We start from the raw sequence: 12,472 nt of genomic DNA on the forward strand, positions 1-12,472 counted from the left end.
CAGTGTAAGACTAGAGGGAAGGCAGCTAGTCATCATCACCCACCGCCAACTCTTGGGCTACTCTTTTACCAACGAATAGTGGGATTGACCGTAACATTATAACGCCCCCACGGCTAGGAGGGCGAGCATGTTTGGCGCGATGGGGATGCGAACCCGCGACCCTCAGATGACGAGTCGCACGCCTTAACACGCTTGGCCATGCCGGGCCAAAATAATTTGTGATAAAGCCAAAGGTAACTGTGCTGTGACTGTTGATACAATCTATATTTCTTGCAAGGTGTCATAATTTGAATGATTAGTTTTCTTTACAAGAGAGGACAAACTCCAAACTTTATAGATGTTCATGTTAGAAGCAATGTAAGTCAAAGGTCATCCACAATGATCATCTTTAGAAATAAGTCACTAAGAGAACATACAACTGGGTAACTCCAAAGAAAAACTTTCCAGCAAAACAGAGGAGCTAAGAGTCACTAATGAGATTGTTTACAGAGTATCATCAAGGATGGGGCCATCAGTGGATTTATTCAACCACATATATACAGAGGAAAAATTCTTCCAAAAAACAAGACAGCCGTTGAAAACAAGGATCAGGATACTATCTTGTCTGTATACCTGTATTAGGATTGTTTAAAAGACTTCACACTTCAGGATTAGAGCACATGAGTATGTGCACAGATGAGGCTGCAAGCCATAATAATGACGTTAAGATAGGCCTAGAAAATTCTAAGATTTGACGTCACGTTTACTAAATCATTCTTGAGATAAAATTAAAAATAGAAGCTTAGAGAAGAAAGTTAAGAAAATAAGATGGAGAGTTGAAAAAGTCAGTGTATTTTCGTTCAGTATTTGGATATGTGTTATCTAAAGCGCTTGTTTTAGTCGCTCTGCATATAAAAGTAAGCTAATTTTACATTAATTCTAGTATTATTAGAGAAGTTTGCACACCATTTATGATATAGGTCTACGACAAGCTACGACAATGTACAAGTGTTAAAGCTTATAGAGATATTAAAGAATAAAACAAACTAAGTATTGATAGTTATTTGGGCTGGATTTTGCATTATTTTCACTAAATAATTTATAAGAATACATCTATGAAAGAATTAATATTTTACAATATTTCATACCAGTGTGTCAAAATCTCATGAGTATATAATGCAACTGCTTTTGGTAGTTGAAAGTTTAAGTGGATTTTATCAATCTATAAAACCAAATCTATGATGAATTTATCTTACTAAAATATTTTGGCCGCTCGTAAATAAAAATAAATGAATAAAATTCCGAAAGTATAACCCAGACACAGTTATATTCTTGCTTCCCGTGAAGGAGTGTTTTCCCAATGGAATTTTTCATCTTGCTAGCATCCAATGAGAAATAAAGAAGAGATCTACGTTAAATATCCACACCTCCAATATCAGTTAACAATGTTTCATCCGAGTATAAAATTATTCCCAAATTTAATATGACATGAAAGTGACTTTTAGCTGTTCTTAATTTAATCTTATAGGAAACATTAATCTTAAGTGTGAATTTTTATTCTATCTAAATAACTATTTTTGTTTATAGTTTTATTGAATACTGTTGCCTTGGTAATAACCTTCGTGACTTAATGGCGCAGAGTAGTAATACGATGAAAACCTTGGCTGGAAAGAATAGGTCGAATCTGAACAGTGCTCTCGGAATGTGAGGACTGGTAACCTTAGGTGCTATCTGGAAATCGAAGATTTTATTAAGTCAAATGGAATAATTTTAATATAAAGTATTGTTTGTTTTAATAATATTTTAAGTTCTCATAATTCTTCAATCTCATGATGCCACCCATTTTATGTTGGATTGCCAGGTGAGTTCCTTATTCACATGATTTTTTTAATCTTCTAGATTTACATTATTTGGTTATGTCAAATTTTCAGAAGAACGTTTATATTGTAATATTTATTATTTATATTCGCCGGTGATGACGCTTAAGCAAAGCTCTGGAAGTTATTATTGCACACTTTTGGAAGAGTTAACTCGTGTGCAATCTTAGCTCTTTAATTTTACTTTTTAAAGTTAGGTCTGTAAAGAATCAATGCGTAAGGATGTAATGCAGAAAAATAGCCGATGTTCAGGTTTCATAAAGAGATAGACACTTAGTTTTGTGTTCCGAAAAGTGCAGTCGACATTTTGGTAAAGATGTTAGCTGAATAGTTGAGAAAATGCAGAATTTCACTTGAATACTATTACTAGCCATTTCTCTTAACTGGCATCCTTACATCAAGGTATGCACTATGCGACCTAAATTTATTATAAATAGTATTTTAATGGTGAATTAAAAACAAGAACATTGGTATCTAATCGTAAGTAATACTTATTAGACTTATGCCATAAATTGATGATTTATTTAGATTAACAGTTAATATTAATATATAATAATATAGTTATTTCAAGACACTGACAAGGTGGGAATTTTTTTTTTTAAATAAATACTTAAATATTCAAGGTAGACATATTTCTTATATTTATAAGTAATAGAGTTACAGAAAGAAAAGGGCAGCTGCAAGTAAAACACCAGGTTGGCTTACAAAGAGTTTAAGAAATAAGATTAAAGAAAAGCATAAATTTAAGAAATTTAAATTGACTGATATAACAGGAGTTTAAAAATTAAATATGAAAAAAGTTGATGAAACAGGAAATTGTGACATCAAAAAGAATGTATGAGAAAAGATTGGCTGAAAATATAAAAATAAACAACAAGAATTTCTCTAAATACATTACAGGTAAACAGAATGTTAGGATGAAGGAAGGATCTTTGAAGGATGAAAAAGGAAAACTTGTGTCTGATGGTTATAAGATGGTTGAATTATTAAATTTTGTTGGTTTTTTTCAGTTTTTATTAACAAAGATTTGAGCAGTATTCTGCTTCTGGAACAGTTGGTAAATGGAAACAAGATGACTGTGTTGTTTTTGAGCTGGTTAAGCTTAGCATCCATAGTTTTATTTGTAACAGTTTGTAATTTATGTAAAATGATTGTCAAATATATTTAACTCTGTAGATAATATCTCTTTTTCAAGAGTTCAACATCCAGTTTTTAGTGCATTTGACTATTTTCATAGAAATCTTAAATTAATGAATAGAGGCTAAGTACTAAAACATAATGACAATATTCTTCAAATAGAAAATATTGCAACCAATTTTAAAGTGAATAAGTTAATAAAAAAAATCACTTTCAAAATCCATAAATGCTTAGAGAAATTTAAAGAAATGTGATATTCAAGTATAAAAAAATTAAACAAATCTTACAAAACTGTTGTTACTGTCACTAAAACCAAATTTGCTTAAACAAGTTGTCTTCTTCCAACAATGCAAACGTACTAAAAGCTTGTTTGTTCCTAGATACAAAAGTAATGAAATAAGAAAAAGTAAAGTAATTCAACAGAAAGACATTAATATCACCTGTCATCTATAGAAAACAGAAATATATGTAGTTTTAAGTAACTCTTTAATAAAGTATTAAAGATAAGTACATATTTTATTATTGGACCACCTGCTTCATGAAAGATCAAGGGTCTATAAGGAACGAATTTTGCCTGTAATGTACATGTTGGAACTAAAAGTAAGTGTATATTACATCAGTATCTTTTCAGTTGGAAAAATGCTAGAGTATAATAAAATAAGCTTTATAAACTTATTTAGTAAAAGTTAAAATATGATATACAGAACCAAACTGAACTCAGTAAAGGGGCATTATTTTCTTACTGTTCTCTTTTTAATTTTTTTAGAGAGGATGTTACATCTTGTTTAGGTGGTGAAAAGGTTGTGGATGTGGTGTACTGAAATTGTTCAAAAATGTCTAGCTATCAAATTGACATTAGTATGGTTTAGGGGAAGACTAGTTAGTAGGTGTTTAGGGGTTTGAATGTGAGAAAACAAGGTTATTATTAGTAAAGTGCAGTCAGATGAGTGAAGAGGTCAAAGCTTGTGCCTCAATATTTTCTTTTGGACATTAATGATATTGACAGAGGTATAATTAGTACATTAGAGAAGTTTGCTAATGACATTAAAATTGAAGCACTGGTATTTACAGAGTGACTTGAAACAGTTAGTAAGTTGAACAAATACTTGTCATGTGACTTTAATTATAGTAAACTTAAATTATTTCATTTGATTATCATAATTTGGATTGAGTGTTTAATACAGATCACAACTGAATAGTATAAATAAAGAAAAGGATCTTGACATAGTGGTGGATAAATCACTCAAACCATTAAATTTGTTTGTTGCTACTGGTAAACTAAAGCTAAAAGAATATTGACATTTAACTACATGACAGGTAATTATCTCTATACAAGCTACTAGTTAGGCCTCTCTTGAAACACTGCATACAGTTGGTCTCCATATCCAATAAAATATATTAACAGAAAGAGTTCAGAGAGTTCAGAATGATTCTGAATATGTAAGGGTTATCACTTGATGATAGGTTAAGATCTCTATCTGTTGTCTCTTAATAATGGTAACAGGTGATTTTGCTGCAAGTTACAAAGTTATACAGTTGATAGGTTAAAGACGTGTGCTTTTGTTTTACTGTATTCTGAAGTCAATAAGAAAAGAGAACATAAATTTAAAATCTGGAAAGAAATCAAGGTATACTGCATTAAAACAAATTTGTTTGATTAACAAGATGAATAGCTTATAAAATAACATCTAGTCAGCAGTACTAGTGGAGGTCAACACATTACAGGAATTAAAGAGAGGAAATAATTTCCCTAAAAAAGGGTATGTGCAACTTTTTACTTTTCATAAGGGTAGTTGTTGAAGTTGAGCCTTGAAAGTGGGTTCACATCAAATTATTGGAATAACAAACTTCATGACTCTCTTTTCCTCTCTGTACCATTCTGCAAAAGAGGAAAATAAAATTATTATGAAGGATAAATTTATTTCATCCACAACTAATGTGTAAGTGGTTCATGCAAAATATTTTGATATTTTTTCTTTACTATTGGAAATTAAAAAAAAAAATTCAAATTGTAAAAGGTCTAAAATTTGTATAATATAAAAATCTTACTATTCAAGTAAGCAAAAATTGTCCATCTTACCTTCTAGAGATTTTTTGCAGTTCTTGCAGGTAGAATGAGGTGCCCAGGGTTTGTCTTGATCCCTGACAGACTTGCCAAATATGCCTTGTAGGCTTCACATTTTAGCAGATGCTGTCACAGAGTACTTTTTCACTCTTGATAAATTGGCCACATACATAGCAGAATGCATCTGGAGAATGCTTACAGCTTCTTGATACCATCTCTGACAAAATCAGATATGTCTATGTGTTCATTTAGGCAACTAGAACTAAAGTGAAGAGGTGAGTGGTGAGCCTCTGTATATATATTACTATGGAAAGTTCTAGAAAATTCTTGCAAGTTCTACAACATTCTAGAAAGTTCTTAAATTCTTTTAAGTTTGAGAAAATTTTTTATCAGCTACTCAGCACTGAATCTACCTGGAATGTTCTGGAAAATGGGTACATTTGAAAATTTCATTACCCTGGTCACAAAAGCAAAGTTTGAAAAGAAAAATAGGTCTTTTCCATTTACTTTATACACAAACAATTTGGAAATAACATTTTATGCCTAGGAACATGAAAAAGTAAAAATTTTGTTACATGGTGTTATTTTAAGTAATACTAATCATTGTAATGTATATTTATAGGTAGTTTATTGAATATATTGATCAAGTTAATTTACCAGCTCCACCTGTGATAGCTTGCTCCAATTTCACTTCCATTAGTGTCTATATGGTTGTATACAGTATAATTGAACAGTCTTGTCTCTAAAGAGTTTTCCACAAAGCTTCTTAACTGAGGGTGAAGTATGCTTGGTGTCAAATTGTGAGGATGAATGCTTAGATTATTAATGATAAATTTATTGATGAAACTGATGCTTCCTGTAAAAGTTATTGTAAACCCTTTTAGTTTTGGATCTTTTCAATTCATATACTTGTAGGTATGTTGATATTTGTAACTTTGTGATATGGGTAGAAATAATCTTATGACATTAAAATGTACTCTATCATATACCTATATTGAAACTGATAAATGTTATCAATTTTCACATTACAATAAATTTATGATAATTACAAATCAGAGTAAGTTTCTTTATTCTAACAGTCAGGCAGATTACCAGTTACCATTTGTGTTCAAAGCTTAAAACATGGTTATTCATGATCAGTTATTTTAACTGGCTTAAAAACAATTTGCTTGATATTCTGATTGAAATCGCGTTTATTTTGATAGTAGTGTATATAGGCCTGAAGGCCAGACTAATCAGACTTGGTCAATTAATAATCATCTGCTTGACAGCTCACCCAGAAATATACAAATCAATCCAACATCACTTGGTCGTTGTGTGACAGGTCTTTGAATTAACAGCAAACATGACATCCATGAGCTTGGCTACTGTTTTTGTATCAAGCCAGTTTGTAATATGTGCTAGTTATCTGCACCTAGCACCAGCCTCAAAATGTAAATGTGTTTGATATTGGTTGTAAGTTTAAAGTTAGTGCTAAGTTAGAACATCAAGATTAATACTCTTTTTACATGTATAAACCACAAGTTCTAACTAAATATGTCTATATGACAATTTTTGTAATGAATATGAAAACAGAAAATGGTTTCTTTCAACTAAAGCAGTTCAGAGGATTAGAATTCTGAGAGAGTTGTCATTAAGGTTGCTACCTAAATATCTCTAAATTTTAGAATAGGAAAATACAAATGAAGTTGTTTAAACACAAAATATAAATTGTAGTAGCAGGGAAGAATATTTCTCAAATAATCAGGTGCATGGGAGGAGACTTAATTAGTCTAACAGTTATACTTGGAACTCTCCAATGTAATGCTTGAAATTTACTGTTGAATGTTTTTTTTAACTTTTGACAATATATGGCAGATTCTTAAGTGGTCAGTAAATTATATAAATATAATGAATGTTAAGTTATTGATGCATGTTCTCACACAGTAAGCAGATGTTTGGCAAGTTTCAAACAATTTGTTAGACTGTGGAGTACTCTAAATGCATCACAATGTAATAGACTACTTGCATATTGGACTTAGAGCAACTTTTCCAAGAGCTGCAAAGGAAGGATAGTTTTCATTTGAATAATGTTTCCTTTGAGGGAGAACTAGTTATTTCTGTACTAAATATTTGTTTCTAAGCTATTAACCTCTAATCCTTTCTTGTAGGGACACCATTTTTTACATATGTGACAGATATGTTTATATTAAACCATTTACTTTTGTTTTAGACTACTTGCATTTTCTGTTTGTGTTTGTATATGTATTTCTATTTTAACATTTTATCTATAACTTTTTTAAATAATAAAGATTGTATTGGAATTTCTCTAAAATGAACAGTATGGTAGATTAACAGATTCATAAAATAAACAAGATATTATAATGTATAAAACCTAATGTTTTTTTAGGTATGGAAAGGTACTTGCAAAAAGTGTAGATACTCCACTGACTCTTGGGAAATGGGTTCCAGTGACTAGTCGTTTCTTTAGCGTTGTCCATGGAGACATAAGCAGGTTAAAATCCAATGTTCGTGACTTTGTGGAAGAAAAAGCTAAGTTGTGCCAGCCAGACAACATCCATATTTGTGATGGTAGTGAAGCAGAGAATGACTATCTTCTCCATATGATGCAGAAACAGGGAATGATAATTCAGCTTAAGAAGTATGAAAACAAGTAAGTTCTTGTACATTTTTATGTTCAAATATTTTGATACACATTTAGAATTAATAGGGTACTAGTTTTGACTCTTACTAACCAAAAACTGCTTTCAACTGAGTTTACAAACTTAAGTGTGTGTGTGTGTGTGTGGTAGCTCTCAGAGGACTGAGAGGGAGCAACTGTGTTTATGGAAATTCTTCCACTCACTTCCTTATACACAAGTTCATAATGTATTTTATAATACCTTCTGTTGAAAGATTTAATATCATAAATAGTAAGTTTGAAAATGGATTAATTAATTTGCTTAGAAATGTCACATTTTATATTTAAGATATGCATTTCTTGTTTAGACACTGATGTTGACTTGTTTCGTTTCTGATTGTGTAAATGATTTTTCTGCTGAAGTAGATCATAGTTTTCACTGTTTATTTTGTGCTTTCAACTACATTGTATAGTTGATATAGTCAACTGCTCACAAATCTTTATGAATTTTCGTAATGTAAGTTTGGATTTGTCATTGTTGTTCTGCAGTGTTTTTTCATATCCATTACAAGTTTACCTATGTATGGTAATATTATATTTATTAGTTGTTTTGGAACATTGGGATAAATCAAAAAAGTAGTAATATCAAACATGAAAATTAGTGTTGTAAAACAAATAGTATTTGCATTACATAGTGGTTTCATCATGAAACTTAAATGGTCTGATGATGACTCTGCTGAGATTGAAAGGTTGAATGGTTTATTCAGTTTGTGAATTATTGTTAAGTCTTGTTATTGATCTGTTGAAGCATGTGATCAGTATAAATCTGCAAAATGTTTGACATTTCTTTTTTCAGTTTGTGTGATATGTATTATTGTAGATGCAGGAGATTTTGAACTTGTGCTTACCATGATTGAGTAAAATTTGCATGTGGTATACTGTGAACCCACTGAACTGTTCTTTTCCTTATACAAGTACATCATGAGATCAGACAGCTCACATTGTTTCTTGGTGGTCTCTAACCTTTTTTCCTTGCCTTGCCTCTTTAGTTACAACTGCTGAAGGTGGTCTGTCAGACTTTCTAAGCTACTTTGCAACCCCATAAGAACTTGAGAATTAGATGGGCTTTAAATATACATAATTTTTGATTTTCACAAAACTAAGTAATAATCCATAGAGCTTACTTATCCCTATAAATTTTCTCCTGTCATTTTCGACTTGGCACTGGTTGATTTGTTTTGTTTTTGAATTTCTTGCAAAGCTGCACAAGGGCTATCTGCACTAGCCTTCCTGATTTAGCCATGTAAGACTAGAGGGAAGGCAGGTAGTCATCACCACCCATCACCAACTTGTGAGCTACTCTTTTACTAATGAATATTAGGATTGACCATCACATTATAATGCCTCCCAGAGCTGAAAGGGTAAGCATATTTAGTGTGGCAGGGATTCGACTCATAATCTGAAAGTTGCCAGCTTAGCCTTAACGGATTGATAAGCATTTGATTGTCACAAGCATTTTTTCTTATTAAAGGTGTTTACTGTACTTGGTTTCTCCCATCACTTTTGCTAGTTTATATTTCTCTTTCATTGTCCATTTAAAGATATATTTACATATCTGAATTGTATATTTTTTACAGATAAAATGAAATCCAAATAAATGTATAATAGATATGTTAAAATAAACAGTTTGCCTCCATTATCATCATACTCAAGTTTCACATGTGTTCAGCCAGGTATTTACCAATATGAGTGTGAATGGTAATGGCAAGTCCCATAGTTCTCCTTCATTAACAAGATAGGTTTTATACAAAAAGGAAGTTAGTTTTCTTCCTTAATTAGATGCAGTAACCTTTTTCACTGAACTTTAAAAAATATATAAATTATGTCTCGTACATATTTGCAATTTTATTAATGCTTATTCTGTTTTACAGTTTTTTATGTAAAGTTATTTTCAATGAGCAAATATGATTTATGAGTTAACAGCTACTTTTCTGAAATTTTAAAAGATCAGTGGAGAACCATTTATTAATAAGTAATAAAATATAACTGAAATTATTTAATAGTTCACTCCTTTCACAGCAAAAAATGCCTGAAGTCAAGTGAATCTTTGTTACTGTTAAGTTGCAGAAGTCAACATTTCTCTACAGTAGTCAAAATATTTTCTTCTATTGCAACAATTGACAGATCCATCCTGGTCTTTAAATGGCCTCCAAACATTCCTGTGTGCAGCCATCTGCAATTGACATTAGTAAAATGAAAATAAAAAAGACCAAGTTGATCCATTTATGCTGCCTACACTAGTAATGTACAGCCAGTTAACCATTTAGTCAATTTTAGCAAACAATAAATTATTATTCAACTTGTCAAATTACTCAATACAGGCAAAGATGGACTTTTTTGCCTTCTAAGAATATTGCTTGCTTGTTTATCAAATAAAATCAACTACATGGTTAATTGGTTGTCCATTACTAGCCTAAATCTCAGCTTTGTGTACATTTTTATTCTATTTTTGCCATAATATAGGTAAGTTATGCACACTATTTATATTGTATTTCATTGCAAAAGGGAAAATAAAAACTTTTTAATAGTATTGTTTTTTGTGTGTATCATTAAACCAAGTGTTGCAAATAAATTTGTTTATTATATCTATGTTGTTTCCATCAATACTGACATATTTAAAGTACAAGATTTTTAGCAGTTATGTGTCAGAATCTATAATAATATCATGCTTTTAGACTATTTGGTTTATTATTGAATCATTTTAGTCAAAGTTACTGTCATATTGAGAACTATTTTGGTAGATGTTCCACATTTTTTTGTTGAAAATATAAATTTCTATTTTTAAATTTTGTATTCAAAGAATTTTAATAGGACATAAGGGAACTTTATGGTCATTTTAAGTTGGAAAAGTAATGAGTCACATCAAAACTTTTTTGATGGTAAAACAAACACTTTTGAGGAATCCCTCTGAGATCTAATTACATTGTGAGAGGGTGTTAAAAAGAATTCAGGTATGTATATGAGTAGTTAATATTAAGTTAATTTATTATTTAGTTTGTGATAAAAAGTTATTGCAATCTGTTTTATACACTCATTTTCAGATATTTCAGAAGGCTGTTAAAACATTTATGTGGTTATTGTTGGACATCATTACTTAATGAACTTTACAAAATAAATCCTGTTATTTTATCATCCATTTATATGATATAGAATTAACTCCTTATGTTGACTCTGCCATTTTGACTAGCTCCTTTATCAAACATGTAACCATGAAGTTAAAGATACTATAACTCTTGATGCAGTAAATGTGCCTTCACAAAATGGACAAACTTTTAATAAACGTTACAAGTATTATGCACACAAAAATATTAAATTTTTAAAAATTTTAAAGTTTTCTCTAAATTTATGTTAAAGTCTGGCTCTGGCTAGTCTGAATCATACTGTCTGAATGGAGGATAATTTTCATGTTAAGATTAAAAATACTTTGTCTTGCAGTTTTAAGATTTAATTTACAGAAATCTACAAAATCTCTTAAATGATTATCAAAAGTTTTTCAGTACAGCCTTGTATTCTGTATTTTATTTTCTCTATACTGAATGATATGGAATGAGTTCATTTTACCAACCTTTAACCACCACCAAAGAAAATTCCAGATAAATCTAAATTACCCTTTTTCTTTGTAAAATTGAAACAGAATGTTATTTATCCTAAAAAGCCTTGGGATTTTAACAATTCATATCTGTTTCTCTTGTTTAAATTTATTGTTTTATTGTTCTTTTAACCATCTCTAACTGCAAAACATGCATAAAAAAGCTATAAATACATCACAAGCAAATAGCACAAGTAACAGTGAAATGGAGTAACAAATTACACATTGCTTGTACAACTTGTATGTATATTTCGATGGAAAATTTTTTGTTTAATTATTTTTTTTTCACATTTTTCATACCTAATTAAATAAGTTTCTAAATTTTTCATTTTGGTTATTTTCATAGCAATAGATTAAAAACATAAAGTTTACTACTAACATATGGCTCTTGTTGTTTTTTGTTTTTTGCAGTTGGAAATTTGAAGTTTCAGTAGAAACTATTTCTAATTTTTGCTAGCATTGCTGTTAATGCTGTTAGCACTTTACTAAATTATCTATTTATTTCAAATATTCAGTTTAGTACAAAAAATCATAATATGCATAAAGCAAACATTTCCTATAATTATTTACCTAACTTTCTTGCTAAGCTATAAGTGTAGGTAATTTTCGTAGCTAGTTAAGTTGCACTTGGTGAACATTTTTGAATTTATATGCCAAAGAACTTAAAAGCTGTTCTGAGAGTAAACTTGCATCATACACAAGTTTTGAATCTTCTCTTTCTGTTAATTATAAATAATGTAATAATAAATGTTATAGAGAATTAATGAATTTTCTTATAAAACTTATAAAAGCTAATTATATCTTAGCAATATCTGCACTGTAAGTTTTTAGTTTGCATTAAAACTCAAACCCAAATAGAGATAGAACAATTATCTAAAATGTGTAATTTGGAGGAAATATGTCTCATATGCTACAGAAAAGTGAAATTTGAGAACTTGTTTAAAAATGTCATTTAGAAAATAATAAAATAAAACTTATTAATCTTATTTTGATTATAACTTTATTGACATAAATTAATATGTAATTGTGTAATTCAACTTTGAACGTAACCTTGTGAAAAGGTCTTAGCATACACATTTTTGCCTTCTGGTATGCATAAGGTTTATTTGACTTTTAGTCGTTAATAAACACTTAACACACATTTT

The 12,472-nt window shown here is 30.1% G+C and overlaps 1 pseudogene across 1 annotated transcript in view; it reads left to right on the forward strand.

Annotated features, from left to right (window-relative positions):
* Window positions 1–1,384: 1,384 nt before the first annotated feature.
* The window catches only part of LOC143232140 (phosphoenolpyruvate carboxykinase, cytosolic [GTP]-like), a 51,738-nt pseudogene continuing 40,650 nt past the window's right edge, over window positions 1,385–12,472 (forward strand). The window contains exons 1-2 of the transcript XR_013017394.1: window positions 1,385–1,840; window positions 7,448–7,711. The product of XR_013017394.1 is annotated as a phosphoenolpyruvate carboxykinase, cytosolic [GTP]-like (transcript). The remainder of the gene's footprint in view (window positions 1,841–7,447; window positions 7,712–12,472) is intronic.

This window comes from Tachypleus tridentatus, chromosome 11 (genome assembly GCF_004210375.1).
Source record: "Tachypleus tridentatus isolate NWPU-2018 chromosome 11, ASM421037v1, whole genome shotgun sequence".
Taxonomy (NCBI): Eukaryota; Metazoa; Arthropoda; class Merostomata; order Xiphosura; family Limulidae; genus Tachypleus; species Tachypleus tridentatus.